The sequence below is a fragment of the Pseudophryne corroboree genome, chromosome 5, assembly GCF_028390025.1.
Source record: "Pseudophryne corroboree isolate aPseCor3 chromosome 5, aPseCor3.hap2, whole genome shotgun sequence".
In the NCBI taxonomy this organism is placed as follows: domain Eukaryota; kingdom Metazoa; phylum Chordata; class Amphibia; order Anura; family Myobatrachidae; genus Pseudophryne; species Pseudophryne corroboree.
This window is the reverse complement of record NC_086448.1, coordinates 473,109,722-473,131,227: the sequence shown is the minus strand read 5'-3', so window position 1 is coordinate 473,131,227 and position 21,506 is coordinate 473,109,722. Positions and strand designations below refer to the sequence as shown.

Sequence of the window (21,506 nt, the reverse complement as noted above, 5' to 3'; positions counted from 1 at the left end):
TTAAAATACACCATCTACATGACCACACAACAGTGAAGTTACATAATAACATAGTAACATAGTATTTAAGGTTGAAAAAAGACAATTTGTCTATCGTGTTCAACCTGTTTGAGGACTCCTATGCAGTTTATTTTAGGACTAGTTATTTTAGTTTAGGTCTAGATATATTAACTATAATACTTGTCTAGCACCATATCCCTGAATATATTTATCCAATAGGAATTTATCTAATGCATTCTTAAAGGTGTTAACTGAGTCCGCCGTTACTACACTCTCAGGCAGGAAATTCCAAACATGTATTGTCCTTACTGTGAAAAAACCTTTTTGCCTCAAAGTGCGGAAACTTCTCTCCTCTAACCTAACAGGTCCCTTGCATGTTCTGTGTATTGTCCCCTTATATATTTGTAGATGTTGATCATGTCCTCTCTTAGTCTCCTCCTTTTCCAATGAAAACATGCCTAGCCTTGCAAGCCTTTCCTCGTATTCCAGCATCTCCATGCCCTTAATTAGTTTGGTTGCCCGCCTCTGAACCTTTTCTAGCTCCAGGATATCCTTTTCGTAGTATGGTGCCCAAAATTACACACAGTATTCAAGATGAGGCCTCACTAGTGATTTATATAATGGGAGTATAATACTCTCGTCCCTTGCATCAATTCCCCGCTTTATGCATGCTAATATCTTATTAGCCTTTTTTGCTACAATTCTACTTTGGGTACTGCTGCTTTGTTTGTTTTCTATGTGAACACCTAAGTCTTTTTCCAGTACAGAATCTCCTAATATTACTCCATTTAGTATGTAGGTGTTATTTTTGTTCTTGCTACCACAGTGCATTACCTTACACTTGTCTGTATTGAATCTCATTCTCCATTTTGCTGCTCATGCTTCTAGTTTAACTAAGTTGTTCTGAAGAGACTCCGCATCCCCCTCCGTATTTATAACCTTACACAATTTGTTATCGTCAGCAAAAATTGACACCATGCTCTCTAGACCTACTGTTAGGTCGTTAATGAAGATGTTGAACAATAGTGGTATGAGTACAGACCCTTGCAGCACCCCACTTAGCACTTTAGTCCAATTTGAAAAAGATCCATTAACCGCTGCTCCCTATTATCTAACCAATTACTGACCCAAGTACACATTGTACTCCCAACAGCTATGGGCCCACTATCATTGAAATTTCTTGCAGCCTTTTTTTTGTAATTTAACACCATTTGGGGTAATCTAAGTACCATTACTGATTAGTGGTACTGGAGACATTAATTCAAATTTCAGCTAAGGATGACTATAACCAGTACAGCTTCAGATGTAGGGCTGCAGCGAAATTCAAAATTCAAATAGGAGACCCACACCAACTGCCACCCTAAATGCTGCCAAACCTCACATGCCAAGTCTCACTAGCAGGCGGTGTGGGTCCCCTACTTGGATTTTGAAATGTGCTGCAGCCCCACCTCTGGAGCTGACACTGACTGTCTCACTTGTATAGCGTATGTTATATACAGTATGTATGCAAACAATTAATATGACAAAGTGAGCATACAAAATTGTACTCAATCTCCAGACCATGACAGGGCATCCATGTTATGGCTATTGAGGGTTTGAACTACCTCAGTTGGAATAATGCCACACAACAGCTCCTCATACTCCAGTAGTCCATCACAGCGGGTGGGGTGGGGGCACCAGCTGTTTGCCTTGCAACATGGCATATTTGATTTGACTCTTATTTTTACGTCACATCCTGCTTAATGTGGCCTATGGCACTGACAGTCTGCACCACTGTCTGTCACATTTGCTGTCTTTCTACACCATGTGGTTCTTTTTGCCAGTCTCCAATTTAACACATTATAGTGTATATTGACCACATTTACAAGGGCCACATCGTCATCACAATTCAATCTGATATTTCACCCTGCTTTTGTATTTGATAGCAGACGATCATGCATCTGCTCCTTTGAATCCAAATCTCGCAGCTATGCTCCCTTCCCTATCTCAGCGTTTAGCTGCATCTCCTTTTTCTATCCACTTCCATACTAAAACTAAAAAAATAACACAGATAAAGCAAACAAAGAAAAATACTAACTATACTAATGGGGCCCATACATCTATGGGCTGATTCTTAGCTCTGCTGATGCCAAACTGATCTGCCAAATAGTGATTAGTTGACATTAACGATCAGTGGTCTGTTGAGGTATGGTTAAAAAAACTGCACTTTAAAAATACCTGAATCACTGATCCCAATATTTTTTGATTGGAATTGGTAAATCAAGGTTTGCCAAAATGTTGTATTTCCCGTATCTCCAACCTAAATGCTGGCAGAATGGGGCATTTTTCCTGATACCTATTGAATGTATGGACTCCATAAAAGTAAAAATACAATATCAACAAACACACCACAAGCACACACAAATTAACGTTGACAAGAAAAATAATAAATAGACAAGTGCCAATAAAATGGAATAAACTCTTACAATAGTCAACACAACAGATAATAAGATAAGTCAACTAAAAGTAATATTTTTCTAATGCCCCAAAAAATCTCCAAACACTACCTTCTCTCCTTATGCAGACACCAGCCTCTTCAGTCTACCACTGTGAAGATTTTGTAACATTCTGGGGGATTTTTATAATGGGTTTGTGCAGGTGCATAACCACAACCATAGCAACACATTGAAAGGACCCCTGTCCCAATGTTTCTTGAGAGACACCTCTCTGCAGCAGTTATTCATTTTAAGCCCTATAATAGTGTCCTAGTTCGATCTCTGAACCATAGTAGTGCCCTAGTTAATTTTATGCACCATACTAGTACCCTTGTATGTTTTATGAACCATCATAGTTCCCTAATTTACAAGATGTCACATTGTAGGGCTGCCAGTACACATTATGCCACACAGTATCCCCAATTCAGATTATGACATACAGTGTCTACTGTTCATATTATGCCATATCACAGTGTCCCCGATTCATACTTTGTCACATAAGAGTGCCCTCCAGTTCATATTATGCCACATACAATGCTCCATTACCATTACATCATCCACTACACACTCCTCTCACTGAAAATGTAATGTCACACAATTAAGGCTAGGTAATGTATCAGACCCAGTTGCTAAGAAGGCAAATATGGAAAATTGGTATGCAACTTTATAACCTGGGTCCAGGCCCTCTAAACCTCTGGGCCCCATAGCAATAGCATCCCTTGCACCTACTATAGTTACACCCATGGGTTTGTGATGTCAACATTGCATGTGTCTGCTTCAAACAATACAAAACAATAGAAAGTGTTTGCTTGCTTCTCTTGTCTATTGTAACTTGGTAATCTGATCTGGTTTTAGACAGAAAATATATGATGGCTATCCTCATCAAACTTCTTTTACATATAATGGTTTGTAAATACTGGAAGGAGGGGTGAGTTTGCAAAATGCAAGCAGTCTCCATTTCCAATAGACTGGGAAAAGGATTCCCAATGAATAAAGTGAAGCAGACTGCTTGGAATTAGCTTCCCAACACAAATTAGTTAACCTTTGCTTACATTATAAACAATGAGGGATCACTCTAAGGCAAGCTTTCCCAACCACGGTCCTCAAGGCACACCAAAAGTGCAGGTTTTAGTGATATCCAGGCTGCAGCACAGACAGTTAAATAAAAATAAGTGAGCTACTAATTAAGTCACCTGTGCTGAAGCTTGGATATCACTAAAACCTGCACTGTTAGTGTGCCTTGAGGTCCGTGGTTGGGAAAGCCTGCTCTAAGGATTTAGGTTCCTAGATTATTGAATTATTTTGCTTGCTTATAGCGGCTATCACATACTTTATCAATCAATGCCCAAGAAACACTAACATAGCTGGGACAGTCCTAGTTTTAGTTATCTGTATCACCCATGGACATTTTTGTGAGATATTTGTAGGCCATGATAATTTCTGCTCTGCATATATCAAACAAGGGTGGTCATTCTGAGTTGATCGCTAGCTGCCATTCGCAGCGCAGCGATCAGGCTAAACATTGGCACTTCTGCACATGCGTATGCGGCTCAATGCGCGCGCATGATGTACTTTTACAAAAGCCGATGCAGTTTCACACAAGGTCTAGCGATGCTTTTCAGTCGCACTGCTGGCCGCAGAGTGATTGACAGAAAGTGGGTGTTTCTGGGTGGTAACTGACCATTTTCGGGGAGTGTGTGTAAAAAAGCCGGCGTGTCAGATAAAAACGCAGGAGTGGCTGGGGAAACATAGGCGTGGCTGGCTAAATGCAGGGTGTGTTCGTGACGTCAAAACAGAACTAAATAGTCTGCAGTGATCGCAAGCTAGGAGTAGGTCTGGAGCTACTCTGAAGCTGCACAAAATTATTTTTTAGCCGCTGTGTGATCCTTTCATTCGCACTTCCGCTAAGCTAAGATACACTCCCAGAGGGCGGCGGCTTAGCGTTTGCACGGCTGCTAAAAGCAGCTAGCGAGCGAACAACTCAGAATGAGGGCCAATGTACAGTATCAAGCAAAAAATGGGTCTTTGGAGAATCTGTGATACTGTATGTGCAAAGGGCAACCTAGGAATGCAAAAGCACTATGAACACTTACAGAGAATGGAGACCATTGTGACATAGGGGTAAATTTACTAAGAATCGTATTTTCCCATTTGAGGTCAAAGTTCAATCACGAATGACATCGAAAGTGTAAATATGCAACTTTTTGAATTGATTACGACTAATTTACTAAGCTGCCGTATTCTGCATTTTCGGTTTTTCCGATGTCGATGTCATTCGTTTTTTTAGGCAGTGTTTTACGTGAGTGACTTGTAAAACACTGCCGACTTTAATACAATGAATCTCGGCCGGATCTGAGAGATCCATGCCGGGCTTCATTGTGCACCTTGTAAAAAAAATAAAAAAATGTTTAAACTTAAAAAAAAAATAGTGTGGGGTCCCCCCTCCTAAGCCAAACCAGCCTCGGGCTCTTTGAGCCGGCCCTGGTTGCAAAAATATGGGAAAAAATTGACAGGGGTTCCCCCATATTTAAGCAACCAGCACCGGGCTCTGCGCCTGGTCCTGGTTCCAAAAATACGAGGGACAAAAAGCGTAGGGGTCCCCCGTATTTTTGAAACCAGCACCGGGCTCCACTAGCTTGACAGATAATGTCACAGCCGGGGGTCACTTTTATACAGTGCCTTGCGGCCGTGGCATCAAATATCCAACTAGTCACCCCTGGCCGGGGTACCCTGGGGGAGTGGGGACCCCTTCAATCAAGGGGTCCCCCCCCAGCCACCCAAGGGCCAGGGGTGAAGCCCGAGGCTGTCCCCCCCATCCAATGGGCTGCGGATGGGGGGCTGATAGCCTTTGTTGAAAGTAATGAATATTGTTTTTAGTAGCAGTACTACAAGTCCCAGCAAGCCTCCCACGCAAGCTGGTACTTGGAGAACCACAAGTACCAGCATGCGGCGGAAAACCGGGCCCGCTGGTACCTGTAGTACTACTACTAAAAAAATACCCCAATAAAGACATTACACACACACCTTGAAAGTATAACTTTAATGCATACATACACACCACCATATACACATACTTACCTTATGTTCACACGAGGGTCGGTCCTCTTCTCCAGTAGAATCCATGGTGTACCTGTTGAAAAAATCCTACTCACCAAATCCAGTGTAGAGGGCTCCTCGGATAATCCATTTGTAATCCACGTACTTGTAAAAATAAAAAAACGGGACACCCGACCACGAACTGAAAGGGGACCCATGTTTTCACATGGGACCCCTTTCCCCGAATGCCAGAAACCCCCTCTGACTGATGTCTAAGTGGGTTTCTTCAGCCAATCAGGGAGCGCCACGTTGTGGCACCCTCCTGATCGGCTGTGTGCTCCTGTACTGTCTGACAGGCAGCACACGGCAGTGTTACAATGTAGCGCCTATGCGCTCCATTGTAACCAATGGTGGGAACTTTGAGGTCAGCGGTTGACCGAAAGTGACCTCACCGCTGACCACAAAGTTCCCACTATTGGTTACAATGGAGCGCATAGGCGCTACATTGTAACACTGCCGTGTGCTGCCTGTCAGACAGTACAGGAGCACACAGCCGATCAGGAGGGTGCCACAACGTGGCGCTCCCTGATTGGCTGAAGAAACCCACTTAGACATCAGTCAGAGGGGGTTTCTGGCATTCGAGGAAAGGGGTCCCATGTGAAAACATGGGTCCCCTTTCAGTTCGTGGTCGGGTGTCCCGTTTTTTTATTTTTACAAGTACGTGGATTACAAATGGATTATCCGAGGAGCCCTCTACACTGGATTTGGTAAGTAGGATTTTTTCAACAGGTACACCATGGATTCTACTGGAGAAGAGGACCGACCCTCGTGTGAACATAAGGTAAGTATGTGTATTTGGTGGTGTGTATGTATGCATTAAAGTTATACTTTCAAGGTGTGTGTGTAATGTCTTTATTGGGGTATTTTTTAGTAGTAGTACTACAGGTACCAGTGGGCCCGGTTTTCCGCCGCATGCTGGTACTTGTGGTTCTCCAAGTACCAGCTTGCGGGGGAGGCTTGCTGGGACTTGTAGTACTGCTGCTAAAAACAATATTCATTACTTTCAACAAAGGTTATCAGCCCCCCATCCGCAGCCCATTGGATGGGGGGGACAGCCTCGGGCTTCACCCCTGGCCCTTGGGTGGCTGGGGGGGGACCCCTTGATTGAAGGGGTCCCCACTCCCCCAGGGTACCCCGGCCAGGGGTGACTAGTTGGATATTTGATGCCACGGCCGCAAGGCACTGTATAAAAGTGACCCCCGGCTGTGGCATTATCTGTCCAGCTTGTGGAGCCCGGTGCTGGTTTCAAAAATACGGGGGACCCCTACGCTTTTTGTCCCTCGTATTTTTGGAACCAGGACCAGGCGCAGAGCCCGGTGCTGGTTGCTTAAATATGGGGGAACCCCTGTCAATTTTTTCCCCATATTTTTGCAACTAGGGCCGGCTCAAAGAGCCCGAGGCTGGTTTGGTTTAGGAGGGGGGACCCCACGCATTTTTTTTTTTTTAAATTATAACATTTCCCACCCCTTCCCACTGAAAAACATGCACGGATCTCATGGATCCGTGCATGCCTATACAAACATGGGATAAAAAAGCAGGTCTGTTTTTTTTAGCACTTTTTCACGATTTGTATTTCATCACGGCAGTGTTTGGCTATTGTCGGCAGTGTTTGTGTTTTGCACTTTTTAGTAAATTCACGATTTCTACCAAATTGCAGGCGTATTTGACCGATGGTATATTGATTCGTGATTTTTTCCTAGGACTTCCAAAATATTACGAATGCCCTCATCACTGCCGTGATTTTTGCTTAGTAAATTACCGAGATGACACTTTGAAGAGAAAACGGCATCTCGGTCAAAATCGGGACCTTAGTAAATATACCCCATAGTCTTAATCCCATTGTGATCTGGTCATGCCCCATGTCTTGATTCAAGGACCTCCAAAGTCTGCACATAACAAAAGTTGTTCAGGACAGGATAATTGCACTCATTCCGAGTTGATCGCTCACTAGCTACTTTTAGCAGCCGTGAAAAAGCATAGTCGCTGCCCACGGGGGAGTGTATTTTCGCTTTGCAAGAGTGCGAACGCCTGTGCAGCCGAGCGGTACAAAAACATTTTGTGCAAAACAAAACCAGCCTTGTAGTTACTTATTCTGTGTGATGATTGCTGCAACGAAGGTCCTGGAATTGACATCAGATACCCGCCCTGCAAACACCTGGACACGCCTGCATTTTTCCAAACACAACCAGAAAACGGTCAGTTGACACCCATAAACTCCCACTTCCTGTCAATCTCCTTGCAATCAGCTGTGCAAATGGAATCGTCGCTAGAAGCAGTGCAAAACAATGCTCTTTGTACCCGTACGTCATGCGTGTGCATTGCGGCCCATATGCATGCGTACTTTTGACATTTTTTTAAATGATTGCTACACAGTGAACAACGGCAGCTAGCGATCAACTCGGAATGAGAGCCAATGTAGCTTCAGTCTGTGAGTTTTCACAAAATAATACATTTTGAAATTGTAATATATATTTAAATATATATATATATATATATATATATATATAAAACAATTTGAAAATGTATTATTTTGGGTCTTGATTGCAAGGATCCTGACAGCCAGCAAATTAAATGGATCCCCTCAAAATGCCTCACCCTTCTGCCACTACTGAAACGTGACTTATCGCCATTGTCACAACTGAGGGCTGACAATGATATCTGGAAGCCTCAGTTGTAGGGGCTGCTGGGTACCAAAATGTAGGAGGAGTGAGTAGACTCCTAGACATGTGCTAGGGAGTAATATGTAGAGCCCAAAGGCGTGACCACAACAACTGGAATAACTTGAACAATATTTATTGAGAAAGTCATATAAGGTGAAAGAAATAATAATATCACAAGGGATGAATGCAGACAGTACTGGTGGGATCCAGTAATCCAGAATAACACAAAGTCCTGTATAAAACTTGGGAGCCCAGATGAGGAGTAACGTGATGATGGGTAATGAAGGTGGAGCTGTAAATAATATTAGTGTTCGTGCATAAACAAAAGATGAAACTGGGGTTCATAGATAAATGAGTATTGAAGCTGGGGTTCGCAGGTAAATGAAGAATGAAGCTGGGTTTCGCAGGTAAATGAAGAATGAAGCTGGGGTTCGCAGGTAAATGAAGAATGAAGCAGGGGTTCACAGGTAAATGAAGAATGAAGCTGGCGTTTGCAGGTAAATGAAGAATGAAGCTGGGGTTCGCAGCTAAATGAAGAATGACCGCTGGGAGGCCAGAGAGTACACACCACAGGATGATCACAGAAGAGCAGGATTAGCACAGCAGGAGGAACCACCGGGGAGTCAGGCTAGGTTGCAGAGAATCCTCAGGAGAACTGCACACTGGAGTAACAGATGACAATGGAAGCACTGACGATTTCCTGGGTGTGGATACAAGATATTTATCCCCCATGACCAGTGGGGATTGGCTGATCATAAATCCTGAGCTAACGACAGCACAGCGGATAGGAGGAATGAGAACAGGTGACTGGAGTCCAACATGGCTGTGCCCATGAACGGTATCAGAAGGGGAACCAACCACTGTGGGAAGGTGGTGAAGGCCGTAGTAGCCGAGTCACATGCGCCCAGCGATATGAGGCAGCCAGAGGGACAGGAGGGGCAGCAAAGGTACATGAGGGATGTGCATCTGGGCGTGAGCCCCAGACGTGGCGGTGACGGCCGCGGCGGGGCTGGAAGCGCCGCACTTCCGTAAGTACTTACCCTGAGGTGAGCAGCTAAGACCAGTGCTATGAACAATAACCTAAGCTAAAGTCTGGCCCTGGCCCGCTGAGCCAACCTCAGGAGGCACCTAATAGGCAGAAACTGGTGTCTCAGTACCCGGATCATGACAGCACCCCCCCCCCCTCTTTAGGAGTGGCCCCAGGACACTTCTTAGGTTTATGTGGGAGTTTAGAATGAAATTCTCGGACCAATTTAGGAGCGTAAACATCAGATGCATTTGTCCAGGAACGTTCATCAGGACCGTAGCCCTTCCAATCTATTAAGTACTGGAGATGACCATATCTAATACGAGAATAAAGTATCTTGGCAAACTCGTACTCAACGGCACATTGGGTGTGGACTTTGGGAGCAGAGGAAAGCGCAGAATGGAAGCGGTTCAAAATCACTGGCTTGAGAAGAGAAATGTGGAACGTTTTTGGAACTTTCAGGAATGGAGGTAGTTGAAGTTTGTAGGCCACTGGGTTGACAACTTGCTCAATCAGAAAAGGGCTGATGTATCGTGGAGCGAACTTTATACTCGGAACCCTTAGTCGTAGATTTTTCGTCGATAGCCAGACACGGTCACCCACTTTAAGGGCAGGAATTGCCCGACGCTACTTATCTGCAAATTTTTTGTACCTGGAGGAAGCCTTCAACAAAGCTGCATGGACATTCTTCCAATTACTGGAAAACTGTTGAATCGTGATATCAGCAGCAGGCACCAAGGTTGCTGGAAGCGGCTGGAACTCAGGGACTTTTGGGTGAAACCCATAGTTGGTGAAGAATGGCGTGGAGGAAGACGAAGAGTGGTACTGTTTGTTGTGGCAGAATTCAGCCCATGGGAGGAGTTGATCCCAATCATCCGGGGAAGAGGATACATAGATACGGAGGAAGGCCTCCAAGTCCTGTTTCACCCTCTCGGTTTGCTCATTGGTTTGGGGAAGGTAGGCTGTAGAAAACTTCAGTTTAACCTGGAGTGCTTGACAAAGACTGCGCCAGAATTTGGCCACAAACTGCACACCTCTATCGGAAATTATCTCCTCAGGAAGACCATGTAGTCTGAAGATCTCTTGAATGAAGACTTGTGCCAACCTGGGAGCTGACGGAAGACTGGTGAGTGGGATGAAATGAGCCATCTTGGTAAACCGGTCGACTACCACCCAAATGGTATTAAACCTATTACTCAAGGGGAGATCCGTGACAAAATCCATAGAAAGATGAGTCCACGGACGACAAGGAATAGACAGAGGAACTAGTTGCCCAGTGGGTGACTGGCGGGGTACCTTGTGTTGGGCACATTTCGGGCAGGAGGCCACAAACTCAGCATTGTCCTTTTTTAGGGTCGGCCACCAGTATGCTCTGGAAACAAATTCTAAGGTCTTGCGGATGCCCGCGTGACCGGCAAAATGAGAGGAATGTGCCCAATGCAAGAGCTTCCTTCTAAGAGCCACTGGATAAATTATATAATGCTTATCAGTAGACTCAGACTCATGAATCCTTTATCCAGATTTTCTTTAATATACTCCTCCATAGAGTGAGTCTCAGGCAGAGACAATGGATACGTACGCCCTTGGGGAGGAGTTTTCCCTGGAATAAGATCTATAGGACAGTCCCATTCTCTATGAGGAGGAAGAATATCAGCTGAGGACTTGCTGAATACATCAGTGAAGTCCTGATATGGAGAAGGTGGATCATTGGAAGATTTAGGGGAAGATTTGCAAACTTGAAGCACTCTTTGCAGACATGTCTTAGAACAAGAAGGACCCCAGGCCAGGATATGGGTCATTCTCCAATCAATTTGGGGGTTATGCAAACGTAGCCAAGGGAGGCCTTGGACCACAGGATGAGTGGCCTTTGGGATTACCAGAAAAGAAATCATCTCTGTATGTAGGACCCCTACCTTCAAACAGATAGGTAGAGTCTTGGAGGTAATCACAGCATCAGGAATCCTACTGCCATCCATGGCAGTCAAATAAATCGGGGATAACAGTCTCCCAATAAGAAGAGACCATTGCTTGACTAACCTCTCTGTGATAAAGTTGCCTGCTGCTCCAGAATCCAATAAGGTAGTTAAATGCTTGGTACGCTGTGCCACTCGTAGGGAGACTGAGAGGTTACAGTCGCTTGAAGGTGGAGAGGCACACATAACTCCTAGCCTACCCCCTCCTTGGTGGGCTAGGATTTGGAGTTTCCCGGGCATTCAGGACAAGCGTTAATGAGGTGGGAAGGTGCAGCACAGTATAAGCATAGGTGGTTAGATAAGCGTCTTCTACGCTCTGCTGGAGACAGTCGTGAATGTCCTATCTGCATAGGTTCGTCTTTAGATGGAGACGGCTGTCGAGGAGGTGGAGTACAAGGAGTCTTGTGAGTAGTTGACCTGCCTTGTTCCATGACTCTTTCGCAGAATCGTAGGTCTACTTTGATACAGAGCGAGATGAGCTCATTCAGTCTCGAGGGCAAGTCTCTGGTGGTGAGCTCATCTTTAATGCATTCTGACAGACATTGCCAAAAAGCCGCATAGAGGGCCTCCTCATTCAAGGAGACCTCAGAAGCCAATGTCTGGAATTGCACCAGATACTGCCCGACAGTTCGCGTCCCCTGACGCAGTCGAAGGATCTCTGAGGAAGCTGACGACACTCGACCTGGCTCATCGAAAATTCATCTGAATGTTGCCACGAAGTCAGTGTAGGATGACAGGAGGGAATCCGACCTTTCCCATAAAGGTGAGGCGCAATCAAGGGCGGCACCACTGAGTAGAGAAATAATGTATGCCACTTTAGTGCGAGCTGTGGGAAAACTGCTAGACTGTAGTTCAAAGTGGATCTCACACTGATTCAGAAAACCCCTACAGGTTTTCGGAGACCCATCATATTTGGGAGGAGTCGGCAAATGGAGATGTGGAGGAGAAATAGGCATGGTGGGTGGGGGCACCACCGGAACTACTACTGTCGGCACACCAGGCGCTCCTGACCCACGGAGGGTAGCTTGAATCATATCCAGTCGGGAGGAGAGGTCCTGGAGATATAGGATAACCTGGCCTTGTGCAGCCTCCTGATGTTCAAGGCGGACTGCCAGTTCTTGCATTGGCCTAGTTCCCTGGGCTTGATCTCCCACTGGATCCATATGGTCAGTGCTTACTGTCAAAACTGAGGACTGACAATGATATCTGGAAGCCTCAGTTGTAGGGGCTGACAGGTACCGAAATGTAGGAGGAGTGAGTAGACTCCTAGACATGTGCTAGGGAGTAATATGTAGAGTCCGAAGGCGTGACCACGACAACTGGAATAACTTGAACAAGATTTATTGAGAAAGTCATATAAGGTGCAAGAAATAATAATATCACAAGGGATGAATGCAGACAGTACTGGTGGTATCCAGTAATCCAGAATAACACAAAGTCCTGTATAAAACTTGGGAGCCCATATGAGGAGTAACGTGATGATGGGTAATGAAGGTGGAGCTGTAAATAATATTAGTGTTTGTGCATAAACAAAAGATGAAGCTGGGGTTCGTAGATAAATGAGTATTGAAGCTGGGGTTCGCAGGTAAATGAAGAATGAAGCTGGGGTTCGCAGGTAAATGAAGAATGAAGCTGGGTTTCGCAGGTAAATGAAGAATGAAGCTGGGGTTCGCAGGTAAATTAAGAATGACCGCTGGGAGGCCAGAGAGTAGACACCACAGGATGATCACAGAAGAGCAAGATTAGCACTGCAGGAGGAACCACCGGGGAGTCAGGCTAGGTTGCAGAGAGAATCCTCAGGAGAACTGCACACTGGAGTAACAGACGACAATGGAAGCACTGACGATTTCCTGGGTGTGGATACAAGGTATTTATCCCCCATGACCAGCGGGGATGGGCTGATCGTAATTACTGAGCTAATGACAGCACAGCGGACAGGAGGAATGAGAACAGGTGACTGGAGTCCAACATGGCTGCGCCCATGAATGGTATCAGAAGGGGAACCAACCACTGTGGGAAGGTGGTGAAGGCCGTAGTAGCCGAGTCACATGCGCCCAGTGATATGCGGCAGCCAGAGGGACAGGAGGGGCAGCAAAGGGACATGAGGGATGCGCATCCGGTCGGGAGCCCCAGACGCGGTGTTGATGGCCGCGGCAGGGCTAGAAGCGCCGCACTTCCGTAAGTACTTACCCTGAGGTGAGCAGCTAAGACCAGTGCTATGAACAATAACCTAAGCTAAAGTCTGGCCCTGGCCCGCTGAGCCAACCTCAGGAGGCACCTAATAGGCAGAAACTGGTGTCTCAGTACCCGGATCGTGACAGACATGCTATAGGTCAACGCCAAAAGGTCAAAATGCATATGATCAACATGGTTAAAAAGTCAACATGGCCAAAGGTCGGCATAACAATGGTGACACATGAGAAGATCGATTTTTTTTTTTTACTTTTTCATACTTTACTATCCACATAGACTATGATTAGGTATAGTAACTCAAAGCATGGCAAGTAAAATGAGCCATGTGACACAAACGCGGTGCACTAATTGGGTTCCCACATGCTAAGGAAAAATTTGACACAAAAAATACAAAAATAATGTCGACATTTTTATGTGCTAACCATTTACTGTGTTGGCTGACCATGTTGACCTTGTGCATGTCGACCATGTGTGTCAAATTTGACCTTGTCAACCTTTTGACTGTCAACCCATAACCATAGAAATAAACCCTCTGAGTAAAACTAGTGTTTCATGAAAGCATTTTTTTCGAGGCCTAATTCTGAGTTGAAAGCAAAGATATTTTCATGCAGATATACACAGTATCGATTAAGATGCATTTACTCTGCAATGTAGTGGCCATTCTTGCAAATAAATTGTCACTGTGACCACCATTGCATGACCATCGCAGTAAATGCGCAATGTGACTTAGATACATGCACAGTGTCAAAAAATGGCTCCACTGTGTTCGACATTGTAAAGCCAGATGGATCAAAAAACTGGATGCGCTGTATGCAAAGGGACTTAACGATATGATTCCTTTAACATACTTTCAATAGTCTTTCTTTAATATATTATTTTCTATTTTTTTCATTGTATACATCCAGCTTTGGATTAGTGCTCCTAAGTGTATATTAATTGTAGTACAGTATATAACATTTATGTGAGCTATTTTATAATTTATATTTCAGCTAAACATATCTGTGCTACGATTACATTTGTAGCAATTTATTAGATTTCTTAGCAAGAAGATTTGCACCTCTCTCCATCTTGCTGTCCCTTCATATTTTTCGATGGTGATGATAAACATTGTAACGTGCGCCGAGCTATAAGCAATGATGTCACTTCTAAGTACCACAGCCGCCGGTTGGGAGAAACTGGACAGGTGCGTATTCTAATACAGTGGTGGGGATACAAAGTAAGATTTTATGTTTGTTTGTATATCCTAACGAAAATGTAATAGATAAAAGTGGCTCTTGACACTTCAATCCAGCTCAGAGTGCCGCACATCTTTGATGCTACAGTACATATCCTTTGGACAGTGAGGGCACCAAGTGCAGGTTATTCAGGTTTCTTATATATATGCACTTTCTTTTATATATATATATATATATATATATATATATATATATTATGAATTGTTATAAGAATTCATATTTGTTTATTTATGGTATTTCGCCTCACCATGTGGTAGATGTATTAACCTGGAGAAGGCATAAGGAAGTGATAAACCAGTGATAAAGCAGTGTTAAGTGCAAGGTGATAACGCACCAGCCAATCAGCTCCTAACTGTTAATTTACATATGGGAGCTGATTGGCTGGAGTGTCTATCACCTTGCATTTATAAGTTCCTTATGTCTTCTCCAATTGTAATTTTTTAAGTGAAGAGCTTGTACTTAGCAACTTATGCCTTTCTGAAGAAATAAAACCTCAAATTCTGTACTACAGTATGTCATTTCTGTTATATACAGATGTAGCCACATTCATTGTGGCTACATCTACTGTAGGTGCATTCACGCCTCGTTTGCTGCAACTGCGTGCCTGTCTAAGGTGTGTGCGCTTTAGACATGCACGAGCCCCTTTCACATGAAGGGGAGTGGCAGATGTAGACATGATGGGTGTGGCTACATCTGTATGTGGATCTTTGTATTGTATAACAGAGGTTACCTGGAGACAAATTAGTTGTGGGCTTTGATCCCAGATGACTCTAGGGATGAGAGAGTATACTGGACAGAAGTGTTAACAGACCATCAACTCAGGAATCTGTTGGATACTAGGAGCCTCCTTGAGACTATATACCCACTATTTTCATCTGACTATATAATGTGATTGAAACTAAAGTGGAATATAGTAAATTATATAATCTATCAGATCTCAGTTCCCAGTTTAGTATCTTATTTAGACAAATTCAATACCTAGCTCACATACAGTATATCTTATATTCTGACCTACTAAATTTCGTAATGAGTAATTTCAACACCTCCATTGACAACTCCATGAGCTTCCCACTCTCCAGTTACAACCTGCATTCTTCAGCCTCAACTTACTTTATGCACCACCTACACCCATTTGCACATGCACACAAAACCAGCTATATGCTTTGAAGCTAATCCTATTCTCAGCTTCAATAAATTCTTCTTTTTTTTTAACTATTCTGTCTTTTTCTGATTCATCACTGTCTCTCTTCAGTGGCATGATCATTTCAGATCTAGAAAGAGCGTCTCGCATCACCCCACACAAACTCTCTTGGCACAGTACTTGCAGAAGTTTACCCACACTGCTGAGCAGCACTGGAGGAAATTTCACTTTAACACATACTTTATTTAATATAAAGTAAACATTTGTTTTACAATACTGCATTTTGCACTATTTCAGTCCTTTAATATCCCCCAAGTGTAACCCCTAATGCTTAGACTTGCTTATCTGCCTATTTCTTCTCAAGGTTTACAATACCTCACCCACATTGCAGTTACATCTTTACATGATTTATCTCTATACTTGTAGATTTCCAGCCTTAAACAGGCACTCAGTTTACCAGGTAAAAAGAAGTCATATTTTGACTTCACAACTTGCAAAACAACCCAATTTCTACCAAAGCACTTGAACAGCTTTTGTTAAACCTACTAATTCACTTTCTTTTCTTTCAATTCTTTCTTAAAATCAAGTCCCCTACTCCCTCAACAGCATTACCTAAGACTATTCACACAAATGAGATCACTGGTGTGTCTACTGACAGCAAAGTATAAGGGTAGCATCTCCATGCATATACTCCTGATTCTCTCTTCTGCTTTTGTATCTTTTGATCACTCTCACCTCCTTAACACTCTATTGTCCTTCCTGACACTGTTCCACCCCTTGTCCACTTCCTACCTAACCAGCCACTCTTTCAGTTTCTCTGACTTGGCTCATGTTTCCCTCAATTTCCATTATATGTTGCATTTCCTCAGCGGTATGTTCTGATTTTCTTACTGTCCATACTGTACCTCTTTTCATATTCATCTTCCAGTAACTTCTCTGTATGTGCAGCAATGAGAGCTACAGTATCTCTGGTTTCCTAAAATATACATCTCATCCTGTTTCAATTAGTACAAAATGATTCTACTAGAATGATCTTCCTCTCTGGTCAGTATTTATCCACTACACAATTCTAAATATATCTGCCCTGCCTCCACATATCCTTCAGAATCCAAATTAAATTACTCACAAACACCTTAAAGAACAAAACTTTATACATATCAAGTCTAATCTTTACACACTTTTTTTACCTTTCACCTTAACTTCCCTTCTCATATCCACCTCTAACTTCATCTTACAAAATGCATCCAATGACATTGCACACCTATGGAGCCCCATACCATGCCTAGTCAGACTCTCCAAGCCTTCCAATTTTTTAAAACATCTTACACTGTTACACATTCATTGCATTCTCAATATTAATTTCTGGTTTCAACTTTGTACTTTTCACATTAGATTGTAAGATCTCACAAGCTGGGCTTTGTTTTCAAACCTGTATTAGTACATTATTCTACATCAGGGGCATTTTAACAGAGGAGGGGCTCCCTGTGCAGACTCTGGGTGGGCCCCCTTCTATGCATGGTGCAGTAGTCTCCAGATTTGTGCTGGAGTCTACTGTACATGCGCAGGTCTCTAGAAACATGGCATCTGCAATGTTCGGGAGACCAGTACAGTGCATACGCAGCGGCCATTTTAAATGAGATTTTTGCCGCCGCTGCAGAACCCAATGCTGTACTCCATTAAGGTACTGTAAGTATTAATATGGGTGTAATGCGTACGGTGTGGGCTTCCCCTGAACCCAGGGGCCCATGTGCACCATTCACATTGCACCCATTATAAAAACACCAATGCATTATGTATCTTGGTTGACCTTATTTTATGTATACAATATTTTCTGCAATGTCCTTTGGTGCAGAGCATTGCAGAATGTAGTATGTTAACAATAAATATAATAATAGTCAAAATTTCCTGCTGAAAAGCAATCTTATATTTAAATCAGTACCTAGAGATACATAATTAGCAATATACATGTGATACTTCATCAAAACTAATTATGAAGCAAATCTAATAATATAAATTATGATAACGATTTTACATTTCATGATTAAGATGATTCAGCTCATTCTACAATGTTACCAGAAAATGATTAAATTCTTAACATGTTTAACATTACTGATTTGTAAGCTTATGAAATACTTTCAATGATTAAACAAATTATAAAGAAACTCTTTTAAACTACATTTTTATTAAATTCAAGTTGCAGTGACTGGGCTAATTGTGCTTGTAAAAAGTTACTTTTGGGATTCTTCACTTTCAGTCCATTCATTGTATTCCTGTACTTTACCAAGTCCTATGTAAAATACTTCTAATCAAAATCGATGAGGTTTATGATGATAAAAATCAACTGACATTGATGTTGAACTTAACATGAGACTCAAAAATGACAAATAGTAACTGCACTGATTTTAGACATCATATTTATGGCAATAATGGTCGATTTTCATAGATTTTGATACTGATGCAAAGCAATGTTAAGTAAATTTACCTCCTAATGTCAGTAGGTTTCTTGGCATCATATTTAATGAAAATAAAACTTACTGTGTGATAATTTGTGTTGTGAATGTCCATATACCAATATTTGTGCACCAGATAGTAAATTCATTTTTTTGTATGGAAACACTGCTTCTTTTATGTAAATATCTTAAATTATTTAATGGGAATGTTTGATACAGTACATATAGTGCTTCTCTAAAAATGTCTGATCTTGAAAAGTCGTTCTCTTGGATGCACAAGAAAATATATACAGTATAATATCAATACAATATAATGAGCTTATCCCATGTCCTTAGAAAAACCTATGTGGTCCAAGATCAGTCAAAACCAGTGAACATCATATAAGGTCATAACAATAGGGTCCCAGCAAGTGATCCAACATGGTATGTCCCACTGAAAATCATAAAGATCAGGGACATGCAGGCTGTGATGTTAGAACCAACTTCATCTTCAGCTGTAGTCTTGGTAGGGATTTTTTTTCTTGCCACTTTCTCAGTCTTATTGGTTTATAAAAATAATACATCATCCTCCTTACAATTTGGTAATAAAATGAAAAGAAAAAACATGGTCACAGTATATATTACTTTACAGTTGAGTTGGTGTATGGTGGAATATAATAAATTACAATATAAATAATAAAGGTAGGCTTTGGACAATCTCACCACAATCGCACTGCACACGCTCCACGGTACATTTGAAAACCGCTCGCAGTGAGATTTTTAACACAGACTGATACAGTAGACAGGAAGGGCCATTTTGGGAGAGGTAACAGGGAGTGGTGGTAAAAACAAAGGTATGTCACAAAAGTTTTTTGAGCTTATATTTATCTTCAGCTGTGGTCATGTGCGTAGGGAAACATAATGCCAGCATTCCTCATTAGTGCATTGATGCTGTAAATTTGTTTGCAGTTGTTGGCCAATTTTGCAGTTATGGGCCAATTTTATTCCAAAAACCTCAGATATGATGTATAATTATTCATTTTTTTATAATAGGTGTATGGTGCAGCTGCTCTCTTGTTTCTATGTTGTAGTACTAAGCCTCAGCTAGGTAGCACATCCCATTATAAGTAGCTAGGGTGTGCAGTCCAGGCTTTCTCTCCCTAATATATTACCTAATAATATGCTCCAATCAGATCTATGCAAGTGTGTGTCGGTTGTCTAAGCCAAACATCATCAGGGTTCCCAAATCTCCAGAACTAGCTCCCATAACAATCCTACAAGAAAGCCATATATTCAGGTTCTAGTTCACTTGGGTGCTGATGATCATTAAATAGAAACTCTCCCTCAAATACTCCAATTCCATCTGCCCCACATATAATGTTCAGACTTCATCTTGCACATAATAAGCCATCATGGGATGGTTCTGCTACTAATTTAACTTTCTTACATCAGCTAGGAAACTAATAACAAGCTGCTACTCTAGTCAGTCATGAAAGCAGGAATGTATCCACCCCAACACACATTTGTGACCCATTAGCCCATGGATCATGACCAATGGCCCCTCTACTTGGAACTGTGCATGAAGAGCCATAAAAACTGCTACAATGTGGTGCATACTTTACACAGAGTGTATGAACAAAGACACTCCTTCTGTCAAGATGCACAGTATCAGAAAGGTCTTGGAAAAGTGCTGGGTGTTACTGGCAGTGCACACACGTAGGTGGTCCATCTTATGTACATAATATGGGGGTTTTGTGGGAATGTTGGTGAATGTAGCTGCATACACAGGTATTTAACAGCTCACATAGTAGACCATACTCTAGCAGAGAAACTTCACCTGCCATAGAGCTGGTGCAAGTTTCAATGATGTGACTCATGGTGCATCTAAAAATGTATTAGTTTATATTCAAGCACAAATGGATGCTGACAAAGGTTGTTCAGTCCTTGCACATTCAGATGTCTGCATGTACAACAGGAAAGGGCTTTGTAGCTGCTTTTGCATAAAGTCACAGATAGTTGACCATCAATAGTCATAGCCTAGTCTGGTTCTCTGTCCGCTTCTGAACCAGGACCACAGTGTCCTTCTCAACAAGTTAAGTCTGAAAGTATAATTGTCAGTAAGGTGTGCATATGCATTTTCAGCATACATACATGTTTCAGGATTTGGCACCAGTTTCCTGACTGTCTGCACTGCATATATCGGGATGCCAACTTCATCACCATGCAACAGTGAACCCATCTTGCCCAGTACTATTTTAAAAGTGAAATGTCAAAGAAGTTGTGAACAGTGGAAGGTGAGCATTAGAAGAATCATGATCACAATGAGATTTGGGATATTGCTTTTCAACAAAAGTAAATGAAGATCAGATCACAAGGTATCATGTTATATACTGAAGGATGAGTGTAGTGGGGAAATTACTTGACAAGACTGTGTGTTGTGGCCAGAGCACACAAAGAGGCTGATTGGAAGGGACAGGATGTTGGATGGAGGGGACATGAACACAAGGTGCTTGTGTGGAATACGCAGGGCACATTGGGAGGCTGTGAAAGAGAGAAAAAGTCATACCGGGAGGCTGTGTGGAGGGGCAAGAGTAGATATTATGGCTGCATGGAGTGGCCAGGTAAATATGTAGACCAGATTGAGGGAGCAGGGTACATGAGAAGGCTATGTGGAGTGTGCAGGGGCATATGAGAAAGTTTGTGAGCCAAGGGTGACATGATAAAATATATAGATATGTTATAAAGTGAGTTATTTTACATCATGTGTAAGGATTTTTAGTAGGACATGTTAAACTGTAATGTTTTTTGTCTATGGAACTTTTATGGTCTTTGGTTTTTGCAAATTAAAGTATTTTTTATTTAATATTTAAAAAGCAATAATTTGACAACAAATAATGACTAGGACAATATAATTTTACCTATTTTTTTAATTCTAAGGGCTATACAGTATTTATGAAGCAGTAGTTAGTGAAGTACACAAAAAATGCTTGAATATTATAGCTAAATGATTGCACTTTTAGAGGGTTGGAGTTGAAAATTTAAAGAGACACTAGCATTCAGTGTAAAGCCCAGTAGGATTTACATTTAATATTTTTGCCATTTAAAAGATTCATCTCAACCTGCCAAGAAGTGGCAACTTTAAGCCCTTATAATCAGGCATATTTAATATACTATACAGTACTCGACTATATTAGCCTCTACAACATTTGTAGGAAGATAATTCCACAAATCACTGACCTTTTTTGGCAGATCATTTTTTCCTCAAAATTCCACATTAT

The 21,506-nt window shown here is 42.3% G+C and overlaps 1 long non-coding RNA gene across 1 annotated transcript in view; it reads right to left on the bottom strand.

Annotated features, from left to right (window-relative positions):
• LOC134929135 (uncharacterized) overlaps positions 1–21,506 on the bottom strand; it is a 30,788-nt gene that overhangs the window by 89 nt on the left and 9,193 nt on the right. The window lies entirely within an intron of this gene.